The following is a 22263-nucleotide window of genomic DNA, read 5'->3' as shown; positions in this document are numbered from 1 at the left end:
CTCATTGACTGCCACAAGCCCCGCCTCTCACGCCCCGCCCCCTCGCCCCTCCCCGCGGCAGTCGGCGCAGGCGCACTTCCAGGCAGGTCGGAGAGCGGTCTGCGCTCCGGGTTGGCTGTTCCGTTGCTCCCTGCCGCCGCATCCTTCTTTGCAAGCTCTGGTGGTGACTTCCTCTGCTTTCTCCAAGGCCAGTCTCATAGACGCGATATCGATTTCTGGTTTCCGAGGGAACCTTCGGATTCGGCAGGTAGTAAGCTCTTCGCGTTTTAGCTTCACAAGCTTTATTGACAGACTCAACTGCCGATGACAATTTATTTTTTTCTGTTTTTGCAGGTCCATAGTCCTCCTCTAGGTTTCCTGCAGCTTCCATCGAAATACAGAACCTACATCATTGCCCTGAAACGACTAAACTAATTGCTTAGCTAACCTAGTGCGGCGACCCATCCAACAGAAGTAAAATACCAGAACCCTTGGTGCCAGTAAAGCACTGGGTGCAGAGTCTGACACATGGTAGGTTTTAATAAACTATTTCCGTCAGTAAATTTGTCAACCTTTGTCTCCCCTCAAGATTTCACTTGGTTTCCTCGCCTGTGAAACGAGGTGTCATTTATGTAAAAGGAAAATGGGTATATGTATATACAGTAAAGAAATGTATCAAAAGGGCGCTGTAAAGGTGTCCTCAAAACGAAAGGGGGTATAATACCATTGACTACAAAAACTAGATAACAGTTATTACTGCACCTCTATTAAATGGAGAGGCTATCAATGAGATCTGTAGGTTTATTTCCAAGGTGTTAGTATTTAAATATAGTGATATGATTTTTAGATTACTCTTGTGAAAAAAATGGTAAAGATTGTGGAACTGTAAAAGTAAAGATGTGGCATCTGTAACTCTAGAAAAATTTTCTAAAAATTAAATAAGTTAAAAGAAAATGAGGCAAGAAATTAATAATAAAACTTTGAAACCTTTTTTGAATTATTAAAAATTATAGAAGAGCTTTAGAATCACAAGAAAATATATTTAAATACATTCCAGATCATGGAAATGGTTTTTTATTTATTTTTTATTTATTTTTATTTTTTAAGGGAGGCAACCCTTGGTCAGCCTCACAGATTGCAAGGACCTTGTCAATTTACAATCCCTTATTTTTTTTATTTTTTATTTTATTTATTTATTTATTTTTTTACGCCTACAGCACCTAGTCTTCCTAGGTGGTCTCCCATCCAAGTACTAATCAGGCCCGACCCTGCTTAGCTTCGGATCGGGCTTGGTCAGAATAGCATGGCCATAGACAAAATGGTTTTTTAAAAAAGCAATTATTATCAGAAAAGAAACTGCAAAAAATATTATACATTGAATAATGGAAAATTGAAGTTTTAGATGACAACACATATCCCAAAGCTAAATCTCAGTTACTATTTGGATTATTTCACCAAATTACTCTAGAATTTTGTTTTTAATTTTAGCTCTGGTTTTAAGACACTTTATCTCAAAACAATGCGTAACATGTTTTTGCAATTTAATAGAATGACAGAGTAAATGAGCTAAAAGGGATATTCAACATAATCTGATTCAACACGTATTTTATCATGACTCTTGAGATTCAGAGAGTTTGAGAGAGTTCTAGGTTACACAATAGTCGAGTAGAGCCTGGAATCCAAATCCCTTGAATTCTAGACAAATGTACTATACTTTGATTGTAAATTAAAATGGCAACATTTCTTTTGTTTAAAAGAACAAATAGATTACATATGTAGTTTTCAAAATCCAACTATAGGCTATTGACACAAGATATAACTAAACATAAGGATAAAGAAAAGTTAAAAAGTAAAAAAGATATACAGAGGTAGTATTAAGGAAATGGAATAGCTATATTAATTTCAGACAAAATAGACTTTAAAGCAAAATGTATTATTAGTGATAAAGAGGGTCACTATATAATGACAAAAATAACATCGCCAAGGAGATAAAATAATTCTAAATCTGTATGTACCAAATAACATGGTCACAAGTGTATATAAAGAAAAATTGATATTTAAAGAAGAAATTTGTCAAACGTACAATTACACAGTGCCCTTAGACAAAAGTAGTAAAGCTGTAGAAAAGACTCATTCTATTCAAGCATATGTGGAACAAAATAAAAATTGACCATAAAGCAAGTCTCAACAAATGTCAAAGCATTATTATAAAATAGAACATGTTCTTAAAGATCAGTTAAGTTAAAAATTAGTTTTAAAAGGATAACTTTTAAAAAACTCATATACGACTTGGAAAACTGAAAACAAACTTCTAAATAATGAATGAACCAAAGACAAAAATGGTATATTGTTCAAGGTCCCAACAGGTAACAGATGATCACTCAAATGATTTATAAAGGAACTAGTTTTAAAGGTGAGGGTGGAATATATGGGAATCAAGAGAGTGAAGGATCTGGGACTAGCAACAAAACAGTCACAACTTCTAAGTCCGAAGAGACAAAGAGAGGAGTTACTGGAATCCCAAGGGAGAAAGAATCAGAAGAGCAGGTCATGCTATCTTTTAAGAAGCAGAGGCTTATGTCAAGGAATACAATCAGCCTGAGGCAATCTCACAGAGAAGAGACCAAAGAAATAATATCCTGAGCTCTCTCTCCTCTTCCATTTCCTGCCGGAAATCCTTACTGGCAGAACCCAACTAGAAGACAGAGGGCACAGTCAGCCTGTGGGACAGAGAACAGGGTAGAGAAAAGAGGAAGTGAATGGTTCTACAGGAGCAAGGGGAAGTTGATAGGTACACATGGAAAATATTTAAAACTGAATGGTCATGGAAATACATATCAAAATTTGTGGAATGCAGTTTTAACATAAGGAAAAAAATGTAAACTTAAATAGTTATATCAGAAAAGACTAGAAAATGAGTAGCTCAACATCTAATCAAGAAGCTAATAAAGAAACAACAGAGTGAACCTAGGGAAATTTGAAGGGGAAAATGCAGAAATCAATAAAACAAAATACAAATGAAAGGATTCATAAAACCAAAAGCTGATTCTCTGAAATAACAAAATTTAAATCCTTTGGCTAATTAGATTAAGAATAAAAAAATAAGAATGAAAAAGGGACATAGATATAGCAGTGATTTTACAAATAAGAATATTATGAACAATTTTATGCCAATGAATTAGGAAATAGATAAATATCAGTTTCCTGAAAAAAATGTAATTTACCAAAACTGACTCAATTATGAATAGACTTATGATGATTAATAAAATTGACGTCATCACATAAAACAACCAGACCCAGATGATTTTACAGGTGATCGCTACCAAAAAAATTAAGAAACAGATGATCCCAAATTTATTCAAATTATTTCTGAGAAAGAAACAAAGGGGACACATAGCTCCTTCTATGAGGCTAGCATAACCTTAATATCAAAACCAAACAAAAAAGTAAATGAAAGCTCAGCCTCACTTAAGCGTACTGAAACAAAAATATTAAATGAAACCAAAATTTAGAAATCCAGTTACACACACAGACATACATACATACATACATATATGCATACATTCATTTTTAAATTGATTTATCTCAGGAATGCAAGTATAATTTTATAGTATAGAGGTCCTTCAATGTAATTCGTGATAGTAGAACAAATGAGAAACCACTTGATCCATTTGATTAGATACAGAAAAATCAGTGATAAAAATCATTCCATTCACAAAACTGCAACAAAAAACCTTTAACAATCCTGGTAGGAAAAAGGAACTTCCTTAATCTAATAAAGTGTATTCACCAAAAATAGACTAAAAAGCATTACACTTAATAATAAAACATTTAAAGTCAAGAATAAGTAGCTTCCCATAAGTGGCCTAAGGTGACCTCTGAGAATGGTTCGCTATGACCCCCCAAAAACCCCATAATATCATGCAAATCCAGAGGTTCAAATCTTCGTGTTCACTTTAAGAACACTTGTGAAACTGCCCAGGCATCAAGGGTATGCATATCCAAAAAGCCACCAAGTATCTGAAAGATGTCACTTTACAGAAGTAATGTGTGCCATTCCATCGTTACAATGGCGGAGTTGGTAGGTGTGCCCAGGCCAAAAAATGGGGCTGGACACAGGCTCCGTGGCCTAAAAAGAGTGCTGAATTTTTGCTGCACATGGAATATTGCAGAGAGTAATGCTGAACTTAAGGGTCTAGATGTAGATCCTCTGGTCACTGAGCTCATCCAGGTGAACAAAGCTCCCAGGATGTGGCTCAGAACTTACAGAGCCCATGAGCGGATTAACCCCTGGCTGAGCTCTCCCTGCCACATTGAGATGAACTTCAGTGAAAAAAGAGCATAAAGTTCTTAAATCAAAAGAGAAGGTTGCACAGAAGAAAAAGATACCCCAGAGGAAACTGAAGAAACAAAACTTATGGCCCAGGAGTAAATTGAGCATTAAATAAATGCTAATAAAAGTTAAAAAAAAAAAAAGAATAAGTATGTACTCTATGACTATTATGACTATTTCTATTAAAAAATATCCTAGAGATGCTAGCCTTAGCAATAGCAATAAGTTAAAAAATAATATTTTTTAAAAGAACAATATTATTATAGACTATGATTATTTACACAGAAAATCTAAAAACCGACAAATTTTTGAACCAATAAAAGTTCAGGTACGTTTCTGAATATAAAACTAATATACATATTTAAAAACTATTTCTAAACATGAGCAACAATTAGTTTGAAAATGTAATTTTAAAAATATCCCATTCACAATAGCAACTAAAAGTGTAAAGTGCCTAAGCATAGATTTAACAAAATGTATTAGGTCTTATGAAGGAAATGATGAAATTTTAATGATAGGCATTAAATGAAGAATATATTAATGTATAGGAAGACAATTATAGATGCCAAATATTTCTATATACTAATCAATAAATTCAATGTAATTCCAATCAAAATCCTACAGAGATTCTCAAGATTTTAATAAGGTGATTTTTAAATTCAGGAACAAAAGATCAAGATAGTCAACACACTTTTTTTACATCAAATATTTAAAACGATTTTTATTAAAATATAGCTAACACAACATTATATTAGTTTCAGGGTTAAGCCATAGTTATTCAACATTTATATACCTAAAGAAGTGATCACCATGATAAGTACAGCAACCATCTGACACTATACAACACTATCACAATGTTATTGACTATATTCTCTATGCTGTACATTACATCCTCATGACTTATTTGTTTTATACCTGGAAATTTGAACCTCTTATTTCTCTTCACCTTTCTCCCTGCCTGGAAAAATTTTTCAATTACAGTTGACATTCAATACTATTTTATATTAGTTTCGGGTGTACAACATAATGGTTAGACATTTATGAAATTTACAAAGTGATCCCCGTGACGAGTCAAGTACCCACCTGGCTGTATTCTCTATGCTTTACGTCCCATGACTATTTCATAACTACCAAATTGTACTTCTAATCTTCACCTTTCTCACCCCGCCACCAACTCCTCTCCCATCCAGCAACTATCAGCTTGTTCCCTGTATCTATGAGTCTATTTCTGTTTAGTTTGTTTATTTTGTTCTTTAGATTCCACATATAAATGAGACCATATAGTATTTGTTCTCTGTTTGACTTATTTCACTCAGCATAATACCTTCCAGGTCCATCCATGTTGTCTTAAATGGTAAGATTTTATTTTTTTATAGCCTAGTAATATTCCATTGTATATGTACCACCTCTTTTTAATCCAGTTATCTCTTGATGGGCACTTAGGTTGCTTCCATATCTTGGCTATTGTAAATAATGCTGCAGTGAACATAGGGGTGTATATATCTTTTCAAATTGGTGTTCTGGATTTCTTCAGATAAATACCCAGAATTAGGGTTGCTGGGACATAAGGTAGTTCTATTTTTAACTTTTTGAGGAACCTCCATATTATTTTTGATAGTGGCTGTACCAATTTGCAATCCCACCATCAGTGCATGAGGGTTTCCTTTTTTCCACAGCCTCACCAACACTTGTTTGTTGATTTGTTGATGATGGCTATTCCGATAGGTATGAGGTGATATCTTGTGGTTTTAGTTTGCATTTTTCTGATGATTAATGACATTGAGCATTTTTTCATGGCTATCGGCCATCCATATGTCCTCTTTGGAGAAATGTCTATTCAGGTCCCTGCCCATTTTTTAATTGAATTGTTAGTTTTTTTAGTGTTAAGTTGTGTGAGTTCTTTATAAATTTGGATATTAACCCCTTATTGGATATAGCATTGGTTAATATCTTCTCCCATTCAGTAGTAGGCTGTCTTTCCATTTTGTTGATTGCTTCCTTTGCTGTGCAAAATCTTTTTATTTGATGTAGTCCCATTGTTTATTTTTTCTTTTGTTTCCCTTGCCCAAGGTGACATATCAGAAAAAAATGTTACTAAGAACAATGTCAGAGTTACTACCTATGTTTTCTTCTGGGAGTTTTATAATTTCTGATGTTACATTTAAGTTAAGATACTTTTGAAGTAGAATGAGGTGGAAGTTTTGCCCTACTAGATATCAAGTATTATTATAATGGTATAATAACTAAGACTGTGTGGTATTTGTGGGGTAGAGGCAAATCGAATACAGAATAGAGTCCAGAGAAACAGACACAAAATATATGGACACTGTGACAGAAGTGACATTACAAATCATTGGAGGTAAAGATGGACTAACTGATCTATGATCTTGGAACCAAATAAAAGAAGATTCAAACCCTATATCAGATATAAAAATAAATTGTAGATTTATCAAAGGTTTAAATAAGAATAGCAAAACTTTACAACTTTCAGAAGAGAATATGGGACTTATTCCAATAACTTCAAGTAGAATTGCTTTGTGTAAATTAAGAAGGGGGATAACATTCACTTTGTACTCCAGGGGGCACCATTCACATAGAACACGGGTTACTAAAAAGTCCTCAAGTTGTGGATCATGAAAGTCCTGACAAAAAAGGGGAAGATTTCTTAAAGAAGACATAAAATCACATGCCATAACAGCAAAAGTAATAAATTTGACTACATTAAAATTAGAAATTTTTGTAATGTAAGGAGTGAGACTGGAATTTAACTCAAACAAAAATGAGCTGACAAAAAGGTTGAAGAGTAGTGTGCTCAGCAACTATTAAAAAAAAAAGTCTATGGCCGTGCTACCCTGAACACGCCTGATCCCATCTGATCTCAGAAGCTAAACAGGGTTGGGCCTGGTTAGTACTTGGATGGAAGACCACCTAGGAAGATCAGGTGCCAGGAGATAAAACAAGCCAAAGAATAAAAGCATCATGGTTTTTTCAGCATCTTTCAAGTGGACCCAGTATTACTGCCACCAAAAAAAGATATGTTACATTGTGGGACAGGCATTAAGTTGTTTAGGTTATTATGAATTATAGTAGGAAACCCCAACTCAGCTGGCTTAAATAGTAAGAAAAGTTAGGGCAGGGTCTATGTCCATGACCTCAGTGCCCCAGCTCTGCTTCTCTCTTGACTTTCCCTCATCTGTTTAAGCTTTGTCCTAAGCTGGTAGTAAGATAGCTGCAGGAGTTCCAAGCATCACATTCAGATACCATAACATCTAGAGGAAGAAGAGCCAACTTATATCTTCTGCTGAGTCATTTTTTTTTAAACTGAGAAAGGAAACAAGCAAATGTTTTTAGAAGTCCCTTGAGAGACTCTCCTTCAAAATTCAGTGGTCTGCATTGAGTCACAATTCTGTTTCTAAAGCCATCCTTGCCAAGGGATGTGACATAAACATTACTGGTTTAGTAAAACATATGGCTTTGTGGAGGAAGGTGGATACCTCCCTCAAGTCTGGTGCTTTTAGGAAGAAAGAAGAAGGGAATGGGTGTTAATTAGGCAATCAGAATCTGCACCATTCATTCATAAAGTTTCACTCTGAGAAAGATGAAATATTCCTCCACTTCCATTTGTTTTCATTCTACCTTTACATAGAATTCGTTTGAGTAATATTTAAACTTTCCAATTCCTTGATACCTTTCAGAAAGTGATATAAGATGGTCCTTTCTAATCCCTGACGGTCAGCCTGTGGCCTGCCAGATTTTGCTTGTGGACCTCAGGAACCTTGCCGGGAGTGAGGGGGGCAGTGTAAGAATATGTTGGTCACTGGCAACTTCTGTCTTCCAATATGAGATTTAAAAAATGGTATTTTGGCGTAGGGTTAGAGTTTTCTGTTTCTATGGTTTTTGCTATTTCCAAAATGTTATATAAATGGAATTATACATGATGTACCCTTTTGAATCTAGGTTCTTATACTTAGCATAATGCTTTCAAGATTCATCTATGCAGTTCAGTGTATCGGTATTTTATGCCTTTTTATTGCTAAGTAGGATTCCACCCTAAGACTGTACCCCAGTCTGTTTATCCGTTCACCGATTGAAGGGCATTTGGGTTGTTTCCAGTTATAAACTGATATAAACTCATGTACAAGTTTTCACGCAAACAGAAGTTTTCACTGTTCTTGGGAAGATATCTAGGTGTAGAATTGCTGATGTATGATGATGTATGTTTGACCTTATAAGAAGCTGATAAACTATCCAAGGATTTTTAAATTTCAGTTTTGGCAAATATCACCTAAACTGGGTGATCAAACTTAATATTACTAGGAATGGCACAACCCTATATTTTGAATTCCTAATGTGATGTGTTAGGAAATTTACAGCATCACCTATGACATGTTCTTGGCAAAATTGTTACCCTGCATCTAATCGAGTTTCTAGGCCTAATTTCCAGACTACAAGAAACACAGGAAGATCAAGAAACAAGGTAAAGGACATCATGAGGAAATACTCAGACAAATCCAAAATATGGGCATTCACAAGACAAACTGTGCTGGTCTCTTCAAAAAGTCAATATCATGGGCAGGGGCAGGTGGGTGGCATGGCAGGGAAGAAAGGAAGATTGTTCCAGATGAAAGAGAGTAAAAAGGCATTACACCAAATGCAATGCCTTGATTGGATTCTTGTTGTAAAAAAAAAACAAAAGCCAAAAATAGCTGTGAAAGACTTTTTGGGGTATGGACAAAAAGGGGGCCACATGCCAAACTTGACGAGCTCAGGGAAGGCCAGCATAGTGTGCCCCACAAACAGAGACTGAAAGTAACCACATAGGATGGTCTGAACCTAAAATTTCTAACTAAAAGCAAGTCATGTCAGGAGTCACATCCTGAGCCTGTTGCTTTCTTGACAAAGGTCAGTCGTTACCTTAAGTGAACCTATCTATTGTCTTTTTGCATCTACGATAACATACCCTTGGTATGTCAGAGTAATCCCTTTTTTCCAGACCCCTCAGGGCACAACTGCCTGCACCAGAGCAGGAGACCACAGAATCCCTCTTGGTTGTCTTATCTCCCCCCATAGGAAAATATAAGTAAACATAAGTCTATGTGCTGTAAATGTTAATTATTAACTTTCCTATACCCACCAGTGTAAAAGAAGTATGTTTCCCCATTTTACTTTATATCCAATCCCAGAAATTTCTCCTCTTTGCTTTCTCCCGTCTCCATTATCTACCACCAATGTAAACCTCCTTATGACCTCTTTTGATTTTAATGCATAAAATAAGCTGCAAAACTGCCATTCTCTGGAGCATTTTCTCAATTCATTGAGGTTTTGCTTCCTGGTAATTGTTGTCAGTTTTGGCTCAAATATGCTGACGGGGCAAACTGAAAATTTTAATATGGACTCAATATGAGTTGACATTAGGAAATTATTAATGTTCTTAGTTGTAATGATGACATCGTAGTTATGAAAAGTGTTTTTATTTCTCAGAGATGCATTCTAACATATTTAGGGGTAGAATATGATGTCTGCAACTTTTTAATGGTTTAGCAAATTTAAAAAATATATAAAATATGATAAAATGTAAACAACTGTTAAATTTAGGCTAGGTATTAGTATACAAGTGTTTATTATATTGTTCTTTTAACTTTTCTGTATGTTTGAAACATATGAAACAGCTGAAAAAGTTTAATTATCATATTTATTGCTATAAATTCTGTTCATATTTCAAATCTGGTTAGTTATTTTAAAAAAACAATGTGTTGTTCTTTGCAGATGTTTTAAAGCTAACATTTTATTCCTTTAAACATGATAATCATAGTTATTTTTTAATCCATGTCTGATAATTTCAGTATCTGAAATTATTCAGTATCTTCACATCTGTTCATTCTGTCTCTTATTTATACTGCTTCTCATATATGGTACCTGGGTTTCTGTGTGTGTGCGCTTAGTTTATTTTTTTTTTTACTGTGAGGTGCTTATTTTTTGCAAAATTATTTATAAATTTTTGAGATCTAAGATGAAGGCACATTTCTCTAGAGGGAATTTACTTTTATTCCTGCCAACCACTTAGGGTCACTACCATACTGAGACCAATTTAAACTAAACTTATAACTTTTTGAACCACACAGGGCTTCAAATCAACATTTGAGAGATGGACTGGGGCTACAGCTTCTCAGAGACAGCCCCCAATCCCCATTACCAATTATCAATGCAACCTTCCATGTAGCCCCATGATGATGGAGAGTGGAAGGGTTACTTCTGATTCTCCTACCAGAGGGGTCATACTGTTATGGGGAGTGGTTATTATACTCCTTTTATAGGCCAAATTGTGTATCTCTCCAAATTCTTATGTTGAAGCTCCAACCCCTGATACCTTAGAACTTGACTGTATTTGCAGTTAAGGCCTTAAAGAAGGGTGGGCTGTAATCCAATCTGACTAATGTCTTTATAAGAGGAAATGTAGGCACAAAGGGAGACACCAGCGATGACGTGCACAGAGAAAAGGCCAAGTGAAGACACAGTGAGAAGGTGGCCATCCACTAGCCAAGGTGGCCGCAATTAAATCAAACCCGCCAACACCTTGATCTTGGACTTCTAGCCTCCAGAACAGTGAGAAGAATAAATTTCTGTTGTTTAAGCCACTCAGTCTGTTGACATAAGAACATCCAAAACTGTAGAGAATTTTATGAGTTTGAGTAAAACTGATGACATATGCCAGATAGCAAGATCTCAAATGCTCTGAACATTAACAGTTTTGCAGCTTCTTTTATGCACTGGAAATTCAGTATAAGGAAGATTGGAGAAAGCACGGTGGGGATTGGATTACAGGATGGTTAACAGGATTATATGCCCCTTTAAGGGTTAATGCCCCCTTTGAGGGATATTACTTCTATTATTTCAAGGGCGTGTTAACCTTGATGCACAAGGACAATGGACAGGGCTGGCTTAAAACCTTTCACTAAAGAATTTATAGGCCTGGGGCGGGACTACCCACCACGACCTGCCCAAAAAGGAATTTATGACCAGATCACTCTGTGAGGTTACTTTCCATAGAACCTCCTTTTTCTTTCATCCACAGTCTGTGGTGTTTTGTAATGGTAGACCTAGCAAACTAATTCAACCTTGTGTGGCCTTGGCCTTTGACTTCTTTATACCCCAAGGGGCTGCGAAGCTCAAGTTTGCCCTCAAAGAGGGGAGACTTCACTGCTCCCTTTTCCTTTCAGAGGTTCCACATTCTCTTGGACCTTGGCCCAATAATTTCTTACTACCTTGTATCTCTTGAATTGTTTTAAGAAGTTTCATTTGTTTTAAAATAGTATCCAGTATTTTTAGTTGTTTTCTGTGGGACAATCTATCCAAATACTTACCTCCACAGATCAGCTTTGCTGGAGCTGCAGCTCCACTGTGGTGAGGAGTTAATGTACTGAAGATATCAACAGCCCCAATAATGGGAGACTTCAAGAAGGAAAGGTAGAGGGAGGTAGAGTGGGATAGCAAAGAAGGGAGAGAGGGAGGCAAGTGGGGAAAGAGAAAGCAGAGAAAGTGAGAGAGATGGAGAAGGAGGTAAGAGGGAGAGAAAGAAAGTCAAGAAACAGATATAAGAGATCAAGAAGAGGGAAAAGTGAAGGACAACCTCAAATCTTTGAGCCTGGGAGGACTGAATTGTGGTTTCTATCAAGAAGTTTAGACGAAAAGTATATTTTCAGAGAATGACCATGAGTACCGCTTAGAGTGAGAGTAAGACATTGAAGGGTAATAAAGGAATAATATTTTCAGTGAAATGAGAGCTACCATATAGTAAGTATAAATCTTAGTGCACAAACTCATATAATAAGAAACATAATTTTGTTTTTCCATAACTCAATTTAACTTTTAATCATTTCCAGACCAAGGAATCTTTATGTAGTCTAGAAGTGGGTAGCCTGCTTACTAGTCATTAATTAATCTCCCAAATCTATTGCCCATTCCTTGCGATTGCTTTTGTTTTGTTTATCATCCTGAAGACTAGGTTTTAAAATTTAAAAGCTGAGAATTGACTCCTTTTCTTTTTCCTGTTTTCTACTATGTCATTGACATTAGTTAGGAATGGCTTTGGCTGTCAGTAACAGAAAACTTAAATATTAGTGGCTTAAGTAATAGAGTTATTTATCTTATGTAACAAGACATCCAAGGTTGGCAGGCTGGTTCTGGTTCAGTGAAGTCAGGGCTGATAACCCTTGGCCTTTTAGTCATATTTGCATGATAGCTTTTGCAGCTCCAGCTATCATACTTAAGTTTGAGGCAGGAAGAAAGGGGAAGGGCAACAACAACAACCTAACTTTCCCAGAAACCCCTCCAGCAGATTTCTGTATTTTCCTCATTGTCATGATTGTGTTTTAGGGCATAATTGCAAAGAAAATTACTTCTCATTCGAAAGTCCCTGACCTTCATGATGATGTAGTTGTACAGTAGCTTTACTCTTCCATAATTCAATTTAATTTCTACTGTGAAACCCTGGGTATTTATCCCAAATTAGATTCCATGAGACAAGAACTCCCTCTTACAGAGCAGCCCAGGGCTATGTTCATGATACTACCTGTGGTGGTTTTTAAAAATATCTACAAATTATTTAACACGTCTTCCTTCAAAAAGTAGTGCCTAATTCCTCTCCTCTTTAGTGTGGACAAGATTTAATGACTTGCTTCTAATGAGAAGAACATGGCAGAAGTGAGGGCATGAGACTTCCAAGACTTGTTCATAAAAGGTATTACAGCTTCTACTTTGCTCCTTCTTCAGTCAGTTGCTCTGGAGGAAACCAGCTGTCATGTCATGAAAACACTCAAGCAGCTCTATGGAGACCCACGTGGCAAAGAACTGAGGCCTCCTGCCAATAGCCAGAACTGACCTGCCAGTCCCAGTCAACTCTTCAGATGACTGCAGCCCCAACTGAAATCTTGTCTGTAACCTGATAAGATCCGAAACCAGTACCACCCAGTTAAGCCACTCCAAAATCTTCGACCCACGAAAACTAGATAATAAATGTTTATTGTCATTTAAGTTAATAATTTTTTGGAGTAATTTGTTATGCAGCAATAGATAACTAATAACACATTCCCTCTGGGCTCCTTGGGTTCTTAGGTAAGCCTGGATTCAGGGTGATATGCTCACCTGCATCCATGCAGATGATACCTCTTTGTTATCCCCTGAAGAGTCTTCTACAGGAATACTAGTTCCTCTCCTCCACTCCCCAGGGATGTGGCCTTCCTTGGACTGGGCAAATCCTCTGGTCTCGTTCAGCTAGAAGGAAGCGTGGAGGCACTGGTTCAGTTTAAAGGCAGTAGGAGTCTAATGCTTCAGCCATGCCATCTGCCATCTTTTTTTCTCAGACAATATAGGCCATTTTTAAGGCTTTGGCTAGCTATTTAAGAGGGAAAATGGGTACTAACCAAACTAGGTATTGTGAGGACTCTGGTTCTTTTCTGGCTTCTGAGACAGTATCCTCCCCAAGGCCTGACTTAGCTTCTGTAATAATAGCTATAGATTCTCTGTAAATTTAGGAGTTGTTCATTTTTAACCACGAAGAAGCAGCAGCAGCAGCAGCAGTAGTAGTAGTAGTTGTAGTAGTAGTAGTAGTAGTAGCAGTAGCAGTAGTAGCAGCAGCAGTAGTAGCAATAAGAAATGTTTGTACTTCCTTAAAGTCTTAGCAGCAATATTAAGGTCCTTAATAATTAAATAACTCCTCTCCTGGCCATTAGGAGCTGAACAGTGCTGCAGAGACTAGCCTCATCTGCTAAAACTCAGTTTCAGGCCACCATTTTTATAGCAGATTAAGAGGTGTGCCAGTTTTGGAAGGATTTTGAGGACTTCTCTAATTTTGCAGCTGGGGTTAGTGCAATTGAAATTACTCTTCTTTTCCTCAAAAGAGGCTCAGTCTTTTTTAAATTCACCCCAAGACAAGGGTATTATAATGACTTATTAGTTTCCTACAAACTGAGTGGCTTAAAACAATAGAAATATACACTCTCAGTTCTGGAAGCTAGAAGTCCAAAATCAAAAAGTTAGCAGGATCATGGGAAGAATCTAAGACAGAATCTATTACATGCATGACTCTTGGCTTCTGGTGTTATCAGCAATCCCTGGCATTTCTTGGCCTACAGCTACATAACTCCAATCTCTGCCTTTGTCATCATTTTTCATTCTTCCTGTGTGTCTCTGAATTTTCACAATGGATGACTTCTTATAAGGACATCAGCCATATTGGATTAGGGGCCCACCATAATCCAGTATGACCTCGTATTAACTAATTATATCTGCAATGACCCTATTTCCAAATAAAGTTACATTCTGAGGTACTAGGGGTTAGGACTTTAACATGTCATTTTAGGGAAGGAGCATAATTCATCCATAATAATGATCATATTCATCTTCTGTGTAAGAAATTTAATCATCAATGCAAACTCAAACAAGAGGCCTTCACCCTCTTTTTTTGTCTCGTTTTTTTAGTTTTTAGTTTTTTTTATTATTTTAATTTTTTTCTTTGCCTTATTCTTTACTTTTATCCTTTTTTCATCAGCCACCTGTGTCTTTCTAGGGAATTTAATCATTCTGTAGGACTCTTATGCTTGGTCTCTTTACTATCTACTGGCATTTCTGAAATTAACAGAGACTTCTGAGGGGTCTACACACCACATTTCCAGCCAGATCATGGCCTTCATGTCAGGATGATTTGGCTCTAATCCTAGTATAGGGTTAGTATTCAGTCTTCAAACAGATATGGGCTATCCTAGAATTCTAAGACATCCCAGACGAGCTCCACAAATAGCTGATACTAATCTTGAGCCAGAAGTAATTGTACAGTAGCTTTACTCTTCCATAATTTAATTTAATTTCTACTGTGAGTCCCTGAAATCTGGGGTGGCAAAAATACAGTTTCAGTTAAGTTGGTTTCGTCATGCTTTACCTGAGTTGTGCCAAAGTTCTAGGGGTCTTGCATTAGGCCCCCTCACGGATACTTGTGGTCCTTGGTTGTCAACTAACCACACTAGCATCTTTGAGATATCAGCAAAGCCTATCTCGTACTTAGTGGCCCCCAGGCACCGTGGGGCTCTCCCTTGTTTCCATTTGCAGGATTCCTTTGGGTCCAAAAGCCTTCTGGGCTACATGTCTGTGTTGCCCTTGAGCACGTAGGAAATATTCAACTGCTTCCAGCCCACAGTGAGTCAAGGGAAGCTCTAAGGTTGTTGAAAGTTCTTTGTTCTGTTTGCATGTTATCTTGGAACATCTTTCTGAGACAGGTAGGAGTCTGGGACACAGGGTCTCCCTCTCTGGGGACATATATGCCTGAACTTGTAATGCTTTCCCTCCCCCTCTACCAGCCTAGAGATTCTTTATTTGGTCTGAGATCAAGGAAGCCTCCCTTACTCACTTAGGGGAGGAAAAGTATTTTTTCTCTCCCCTCTAGTTCAGTTGCTGGGGCCATGAAAATTAAACTGAAAAAGACAGTAATAAGAGAAAAAACAGTTTTATTTATATGTACAATGCACACACATGCAAGAGAACTCAGTGATAAGTCAGAGAAGGAGTTAGAATTTGGGGCTTATATACCATCTTAATAGGTAAAGGGAAGAGGAGAGAATAGCACTTACAGGAAAATAAGTGACTTTTTGAAAAGATGAAAGTTTAGGGGGTTTTCAGGAAATAAGAAAGTTGTAATACTGTTGTCTACACAGGTGTGAGTGGTCTTTCTGTCTCCTTCAGGGCCATAAAGTTTCCCTGGAGAAGGAATTTGAGGTAGATTTTATTCATGTTCTCTCTTCTGGAAGTAGATCTGCCCTGAAGGGGAATTTGCGGCCTTATTTCCTAGATGTTTTTACTTTTAGTATCATAATGGAAGCTCCAAAAGTCTACTTTTCTACATCTGTTGAATCTCAAATGTCTTCAGCTTAAAATAATCTTTATACCAAATGGCCTATATTGGGGTGGCATATTCTGATCCCCTTTCTTCAACATCAGATATTCTTACAAATCTATTGTTCTTGTGTTGAGTTATCGCTGAGGGCTAGATTTTGAGACTCAAAAGCCTAGAACTAACTTCTTTTTTCCTCTGCTTTTTCTTAGATGAACCTTTCCTAAAGGAATAAATGTTGAATAGTCCAGCTGACTAAACGTGGGAAGGACCAAATAATGCAAGAACAGGGTAAAATATTGGTTAATATTGCAAAAACTTATCCTGCCACACATGTGCTATATCATTTCATCTTCTCAGCAACTCTGAGAGGAAGATTTTACTGTTTCTGTTTTACAGTTGGGGAAACACTTAGGTTAGGACTACACAGCTAGAAGCAAAATGTGAATTCACATCCACCTGATTCTAGAACCCTAGTCTTGCCATCTCACCACACTATCTGCAGGCATTCGTAAGTGTGAGCTGAATGTTCCAGGCCTTATCAACCTGTGAGTGCAAATGAAATCACATTAGCACTTATCCAAATTTCGCTGGTAGGTCATCCCTCACTTCCTCACACAGGATCTCAGCCTCCTTCAAAATGTCTTCCAAGAAGATTCTCATGATATCCAAGAACAAGTTCTCTCTTCTCTTCTTCTTAGCAAGAACTGACACAAAAATGATACTCATGCTGCCTGTTTTGCCATAGATGATAAGGATCATTTATGACCCAGGAATCTCAGGTCTTCTGCCAGCATCCACAAAACAGCAATAAGCTAACTTCCAAGCTTGTAAGTAGGGTAAAATCAAATCCCAGACCTGACACCTGCACAGGCTCGAGGTCAGGTGTTATGTGGTGGCAATCACATGAAGGTGTTCAGAGCCTAGGCAGAACTGATTGCTGTAGCAGTGGCTGGAATAAGAGGCAGCTAAAACCAAGGAAATTTAAAGGGGTGATGAGGTGTCCCTTCTATGTTTTCTCTCCTCAAGTTTTGTACAGCCACCTTCCACACTCACTCTCAACTGAGGACTGGAAAACTGGAGCCATCAGGTAATAACTCCATTGATCTGTGGCCACTGAACCCACAAATCTACACACAACTCCACTCATCCAGTTCTCTCTTTCCCCCTCATGACGGAAAAGCCATCTCTCCTGTTATGCAAGACCTATCCCTTCTTTTGCCTGGGTGTGTACATGAACATGTTCCTTCTCCACTGGGCCCTAGCTACCGACACTTAAATATGCCCGTTTTTCTCCCATAACAGCTAACACCCTAATTTTTCTCTCCCTTCTTTCAAAACCAAGCTTCTCTACATTGTTGTCTATATAACCATCTCCATCTTCCCTCCCATTCACTTCAGAACTTACTTCAATCTGCTTTCTGGTCACAGTGGACCCAATCCACTTTTATTGGGGTCACCTAAGACCTCAAGTTGCTAATTCCTATAGACATTTATCAGTCTTTATCTCAACCAATTTTTCAATAGGATTTGGCATTTGCTGCTTTTTAGAACAGTCTCACTCTTGGCTTCCATGGTACCATACCTGATATTCTTCCTATCTCTCTGCCCCTTCTCTTCTTCACTGCAGCGTATTCTCTACCAGCCATTCACTGTGTCCTCAGGCTTGCCCAGACCCATCTCTTTTCTTCTGTAGGATAGGAAATTTTACCATCCCTTAGCTTTAATCACCAGAAATAAATATGATTTACAAATTTCAGGTGTTATATATTTAATCTTTATAGTTATTTTATATAATTTATATTTAACAAGGCAGCACATTTTGCTTAAAAGAACATGGGCCTAGACTCCAACCTTGATACAAATCCTGGGCTTTTCCACTTACTGTCAGAATCCCCTTGGAAGTGTCAACTGCCCTGGTCTCAAGTTTTCCCTCTATAAAATTGGGTACACCATCCCCTTTTTAGGTGTCTAGAATTGCACACAATTCCTTCCTTTTTTCTTATAAATCACATTCTAGCTTATTTTATTTTTGAGTAGAATAAAGTAGTGAGTCTGAGTTCAGTCTCTAGAGTCAAATAATCCTGTGTTCAAATCCTGACTCTGCCTCATTCTTGCTATCTGGCCTTGGGCAAATTACTTAATCTTTGTGTTTCAGTTTCTTTCATGTGTAAAATAGGTATAATAATAGTGTCTACCTCATAGAATTGCTGAAAGGACTAAATGAGATGTGAAGCACATAGCACCATGCCTAGCCCATAGTAATTTTTCAAAAATGTTAACCCTTGGAAATATTATCATCTCCTACCTTTAGGGAGTCTATTTCAGTTTTGATTAATTGGAACTCTATAGTTGTCCCCAAACAAGACATAATTTAGAGGTGATGAATCAAATTGAATAGCTTGAGGGTTTTGACACACATTTTACCAAGGTTAATACCAAAATAAGTTAGAGCCCTAAGTGTGATTCATAAGAGTATCAATCCAAAACCCAGACATTTGATGCCTGTAATTAGGACTTTTTTTTTTACATATAATGATAAGTTAATTTCTTTTCTTTAGAGTGAGGGCGGAGGAATTGAATCGCTTCCGAATTCAACATTCTTATATTTATATCAAAAGAATGTGATATTAATAATGCAGTGTTTGACTAATATCCCAGTTATAGAAGACCAGTGTATGCGAAACACTGCAGAGTCTCTTTCTTCCTTGACACGGCTCCTGCATCCCTCCTCATCTAGAGCCCTATTACCACAGGAAACCCTGCTGGTGTTTTGAAAAGCAGAGACAATAATGGAGAAAGTGATTTGAGTGAATACTGGGATCTTCCTAGGCAAGGTAATTTCTCAACGGCATTTCCAGAAACATTCTGAATTTTCACTTTTCTTCAATGCCTGAAAATCTGTCATCGAAATTAATAAAAAAGTATTTTGGATACAGTAGGGAGTCACGTAAGAGTACATGTGAATAGGCTTCCTTTTCTCCTAATTACTGGTTGAAAATAGCTAAACTGAGGGGTAATAGAGAGAGAGTAGAAGAAATAGACAACAGCCTCCAAATTTAAAGGCTGTCATTTACTGAGATCTACAGACAGGAGGAAGAAATAGAGAAGCACACACATACCTGAAGTTCAATCAACTCTTTCAGCACTTTAAGATTACAAACTTTTAAAAGCATAACTTGTTCAGAACCAAAATGTGGAACTAGCATAATAACTTGAGTAAGCTGTGAAGGTTTTTTCTTTTTCCTTCCCAGCTAAGTGTTTTTCTTATTGTTCAGGGATATCTTGAGACACAGGGGAGTATGAAGGCAGGGAGGGGTCTCTTGTGATATGGGGACTATGCAAAGGATTATCAAATGACCCATGGAAACCAAGGGGCACAGATTTCACAGACTAATTTTTTTAAAAATCAACTTTATTGAGGTATAATTTACATGCAATAAAAACGCATCCAATTTAAATGTACCATTTAATGAGTTTTCATGATATGGAACATTTTCATGACTTTTTGTTTTGTTTTGTTTAGGCAAGGCAACCCTTGGTGGACTTCACAGATTACAAGGACCTTGTCAGCTTAGAATCCCTTATTTTTTTATTTTTCACGCCTACAGCACCTGGTCTTCCTGGGTGGTCTCCCATCCAAATACTAACCGGGCCCTGACCCTGCTTAGCTTCCGAGATCAGATGGGATTGGGTTTGTTCAGGGTAACATGGCCGTAGACCATTTTCATGACTTTTAATATCTGGTATGCTTTGTTGTCTAGCTAACAGTACCAGTCAGGGGCCTGGTAAATAGATGGCCCGGTTAAACTGGGTAATTTGAGAAGAGGGATTATTTACAAAGGCGTGGGCATGGTGTAGGGAAAGCACAAGATGGTTCCAGGCAGCAATGTCAGAGAGCTGTTACCACTTCTAGATCAGAGGGGAGAAGAGGAGGGAGCAGTTACCAGAACCTGGAAAGAGAGGCTGTGTGGAGAGCACCACCTTACAGGAGCTGCCTTTCAGTTGCAGGGCATAGCCAGCCAGACTGGGGTCTTCCAGCAGAGGAGTCAGGGAGAGAAACAATCCAGTTACACTCTCCTCTCTCTCATTTTCTATAGGGCTCCCCTTAGCATAGTTCAACTAGAACTCAGAGGGTAAAGGAGCCCCTTAATTTAGTCCTTATAGGTTATCTTCTTGGTTCAGCTCTTATCTTTTTGGTTGCTTTTGCTATTATGCAATATTAAAATTGCCACTTCTTCCCCACTAAAGACATAAATCTTAGGTAATTAGGCCTTTTATCTATTTTTTAGTTTGTAACCTATACTTATTGGCACAAAGGAAATTTTTTTCTTCTGAAAATAAACCAGTTAGTCATGTAATTTTAGCTTTATATAAGTAAAAGCTTTAAATGTTTTCTAAGCATTTGCCAGTAGAAGGAATCAAGTAAATTTTTTTGTTTCATTTACAAGATGCTTTTCCCAAACATTCTTGAGATCCTGAGATTTTTGAACATAGTTTTCAATCAAATAAACTTAGAATACAGTTGTATAAATTACAGTACTTCAAGCTCTTGGGAGTGGATTCTCTTAAAACAAAATTAGTATTATCTCAGTGCCTTTTGCTAAAATTATTACACACCTCTGTCATCTAATTTTTTTCAATCTGGGTTTACTCTGGAGGGTTACTTCATTATGATCAATTTCAGTTATTCAAATATCCTTTAAATCTTATCTTGGTGTCCTAACTCTATTATTTCTGGTGTATAACCTCCTAGGAGTTCTAGGAATTTAATGATGATACCTGACGCTTTAATTTTTTATAGAAGAAATTTCAGAGAGGGGTTCTTGCCATCCCTGTAGGTGAGGAATTGGAAAACTTGTAGGGACTCAGGACAATGGTGGCTTTAGGTGATTGATAGTCTGTGTGTAGGGTGGCACACACAAACCTTACTCTGAATCATTAGCTCTGGTCAAGATGGGGACACTAGGGTATGATCAGGGCAATAGAAACTGAAGTTTTACAGGTACTTGGGAAGGTTCTCCACAATTTTCTTCCACGACTCTTAATGAGGTTTTTGCCTCTCCTAAGCATTTGTGTTTAAGCACCATTTCTCCACACATAATACTCCATTTTGTTAGGATAGGAGCTTTCCAGTTTTTTTTTTTTCCTTTTTAAAGGAACTTTCCAGGTTGTTGCCTTAGAAATTGCAAGACATCTTAGTCTTAGAATCCATTAATAGAAAACATCTCTAGTGTTTTTTTTCCCGTCTTGTCTCTCAGGGTTAAGCCTGCCACTCTAAACTCTGCTGTGACATAAAAAACACCTTCCCACTCACCTTGACTCCTTTATTAGCAAACTTCCAATGAAGTTCTATTAATAAGAATTACCAGAAAGGAATGGAAAAAGGGGCTTCTTTTTTTGCTGTTCTTATTCGTGTTGTCCCATTAGTAATAATTGACTCCAGCTTCCAAACTCCTTCACCTCTTCTAGAACTAGGCTCAGTAGGCCCTACAACAGTACCAGCAGCATCTGGGAGGTGCTTTCTTCTCAAAGGTATGAACCCAGGTCTGCAGCATCCACCCTTCCCCACCTCTCAAGCTCCTCATTCTAGTAACCAAAACCCGTCCCATCTGTTTTCCAGCTTTGAGGGTGGCAGCCACTTCTGGCAGTTAGCATCTTTGGATTATTGCACTGTTCCCTTTTGCTCCATGTCTAACCAATTCCTTATAATACTGTATACCTTCTGCTGAAATACCTGTTGTGCTTCTTGTTTTCTTAACTGGACCCCAATCGATATACCCAGTATAATCTACATTTGTCTAGCACAAACTGAGCAGAGTGGGTTTCTCATCTTTATCCTGGGACTCAGTAAAGTCCAAGGTAAGTCAGTCTAACTGAGTGAAAAAGGTACCCTTAAAACTTTTTATGGATGATCCTCAAGTGAAAGAAAGCCTTGAGAACTGAACTAGTTTCAGGAATAGAGCCTAATTGTGGCAGCCTGGAAGCACAAAAGCCAAGTTGAAGAGAAATGTAAATAAAATGTAGAGAAGGTTCCCCTCAGGTGAACTCAAGGTCTATGTTTCTCCAAGTC

At 37.5% G+C, this 22263-nt stretch overlaps 1 long non-coding RNA gene and 2 pseudogenes across 3 annotated transcripts; 2 read left to right on the top strand and 1 right to left on the bottom strand.

Annotated features, from left to right (window-relative positions):
• The first annotated feature begins 48 nt into the window (after nt 1-48).
• On the top strand, nt 49-13327 carry LOC120593035 (uncharacterized). 3 transcript variants are annotated; one of them, XR_005650288.1, is made up of 3 exons: nt 49-247; nt 334-510; nt 13082-13327. It is a non-coding gene; the product is annotated as an uncharacterized LOC120593035 (long non-coding RNA). The 3 variants fall into 3 exon arrangements; XR_005650289.1 differs by lacking the exon at nt 13082-13327 and adding an exon at nt 1087-1104; XR_005650287.1 differs by lacking the exon at nt 13082-13327 and having other exon boundaries at nt 334-550.
• On the top strand, nt 7148-7265 carry LOC120593164 (uncharacterized; annotated as a pseudogene).
• Nucleotides 13328-19792: 6465 nt separating the features above from the next.
• LOC120593152 (uncharacterized) lies at nt 19793-19912 on the bottom strand (annotated as a pseudogene).
• Between the last annotated feature and the right edge of the window lie 2351 nt (nt 19913-22263).

The sequence above is a fragment of the Pteropus medius genome, unplaced genomic scaffold (genome assembly GCF_902729225.1).
Source record: "Pteropus medius unplaced genomic scaffold, Ma_sr-lr_union100, whole genome shotgun sequence".
Taxonomy (NCBI): Eukaryota; Metazoa; Chordata; class Mammalia; order Chiroptera; family Pteropodidae; genus Pteropus; species Pteropus medius.
Note: the sequence above shows the minus strand (reverse complement) of the source record. Positions and strands in the feature narration are given on the sequence as shown.